This window comes from Nansenia antarctica, assembly GCF_963989245.1.
Source record: "Nansenia antarctica genome assembly, chromosome: 7".
Lineage (NCBI taxonomy): Eukaryota > Metazoa > Chordata > Actinopteri > Argentiniformes > Microstomatidae > Nansenia > Nansenia antarctica.
In genome coordinates, this window is record NC_137677.1 from 59869879 (window position 1) to 59872378 (window position 2500).

General features: G+C 44.7%; 1 protein-coding gene across 1 annotated transcript in view; it reads right to left on the reverse strand.

Moving 5' to 3' along the window:
• Positions 1-1591: 1591 nt before the first annotated feature.
• Positions 1592-2500, reverse strand: part of ube2f (ubiquitin-conjugating enzyme E2F (putative)) — a 64308-nt gene continuing 63399 nt past the window's right edge. Inside the window, exon 10 of the mRNA XM_080537232.1 lies at positions 1592-2500. This exon is cut by the window's right edge and continues 1272 nt beyond it. The gene's annotated coding sequence lies outside the window, so the exon portion shown is untranslated.

Consider the following 2500-nt stretch of genomic DNA (forward strand, 5'->3'; position numbering starts at 1 on the left):
CCACCCTTTAACGTCCATCGTTGCCTATAAATGTTCAGTGAAACGCTAATTAATATTCATCCATACTGACTGCATGACAACAACAAAGGCAAATACCGACAGAAAGGCTTAAAAAAAAAGAAATTTCACCGAGTGAAATTCTGCGCAACAGCTCTGCGCAAAGAACATATGATAACAATATATGAAACTGTGCACTCGTATCTGCCTGACTGAGGCATCGGAAACGGCATCAGTTTAAACGTAATTTGTCTGACAGTTCAAATTTCACAACATGCAAGTGTTGTATAAATAATTACAGATCCAATTAAATATGATTCCCGATTAAACTGTGCAACAGTGTGTGTGTGTGTGTGTGTGTGTGTGTGTGTGTGTGTGTGTGTGAGAGAGAGAGAGAGACAGATTATCCAGAGGATGGGAGGCCACAGCAGGATGCTGACAATCCGTTTGCCTTCCCGGGGGAGAAGCAGCCTGGCTCAGCTTTTCTCAGCTGATGCTGCCGTCATCAGTTCAGTCAGAAGGACCAGTGCTGTACAGTCAGTGGTGCAAACTGGTGATGGCCCAAAAAGGTGGCAACATTTTTTCTGCCTGAGAGCAAAGAAAATGATCAAAGCTGTGCTAAATGGATAGTGTTAGCATTAACGGTGCTAAATGGATAGTGTTAGCATTAACGGTGCTAAATGGCTAGTGTTAGCATTAATGGTGCTAAATGGATAGTGTTAGCACTAACGGTGCTAAATGGATAGTGTTAGCATTTACGGTGCTAAATGGATAGTGTTTGCACTAACGGTGCTATATGGATAGCGCTATAGCATTAACAGTGCTAAATGGATAGCGCTAGCACGATAGAGCTAGTCTACATGCTGTCTTACATGTAACGATGAATTGAGAATCAAGGACCCCAATTGAAATAAGCCAGTGGCTTTCTTGGGTTTTTATCCTGTTAGTTGACCTTGTATGTAATATGTACTTTCATGTACCTACTTCTGCAAATCTTCTAATAAAGTTTTCAATCAATCAATCAAATAGCAATAATGGTGGTTTAACAACGATGCACGTGTAAGTAGCGGCGACCCTGACCTTAACACCTTCATAATGACTTTGAAAACAGGTTGCTTACTGTGACTGTGTTCTCCACACTGTCTGGAAGTGTAGCTCACTGCCTGAAGCTAGAACTTATTTCAACATCGGCAGAGTTTAGCAGACAGGAAGATGTTAGCACGCGCATCATTTGACATTGAGCTCCCCCAATTTTATTTTTTTTCTGATCTAAACGATTCACAGTGAATTTCGCCGAAAGGTTACAAGTTTGCACCCCCGACAGTATCACAAGAGTTTAAAATGTCTAATAAATTGGCTAACAAATGAATATTTGAATGAACATGACTTCATGATTTCAAATCTCTTTTTTGACATTTTCAATAAATAAATAATTAAATTGTAATTAAATTCTCAGAAACGCCTATTACAGTTCATGTAAAAGTCACACTGACCGTCAAATGAAAGACAAACACACTAGGATTATTTTCCTTATTATATCCTCTTTAATATATCTTAAAAAATGGATATACAATCTGAGAAAGAAAAGGAGGATTCAGAACTGAAGGGTAGACCCTCCCGAGCCCCACTGACCGAGGCTAACTGGGCCAAAAGACAAGGAGTGTGGGGCTGGGGGACCAGAGCATGCTAACCACAAGTCACATCTGAACACCTGTCTGTCTGCAAATGTACACGCCGCGCAGGCACACACGCATACACACATACACGCATACACGCACACGCGCACGCAGGCACACACGCACACGCGCACGCAGGCACACACGCACACGCGCACGCAGGCACACACGCACACGCGCACGCAGGCACACACGCACACGCGCACGCAGGCACACACGCATACACACAGAACACGCAGCCACACAACACAAACCGATGCGCCGCGCAACATACAGTACAAGCTTAACTTCAACTTCAACACACAATTCTCACACACTGACTGTAAAACACACCATCTCCTTAGTCACATACACTTTGCCTCATGCAAACATGTGAATAAAATGTTTCATACAGTGATGACACTGAGTTTAATGTTTTAATATGCACACATACCATAGGCACCAAGCCAGCCCAGGAGAAGCAAAGCAAGAAACCAACACACGCACACGCACACGCACACACGCACACGCACGCGCACGCACACAGACAGTGTGTGCACTCTCTCTCTCTCTCTCTCTCTCTCACACACGCACACCACACAGACAGACAGACAGGCAGACACGCACACACGCGCGCGCACACACACACACACAAACACACACACACACACGCACACACACACACACACACACACAGACAGACACACACACAAAGACGAAGACCGTCAAGAAAGGAGCAAGAGCAAAGGCCCCTGAACACTCACTCGCATCTAAAACAGAGGACTCTCTCACACACACACTTACGCGCGCGCCGCGCGCACACACGCACACACACACACACGCACACG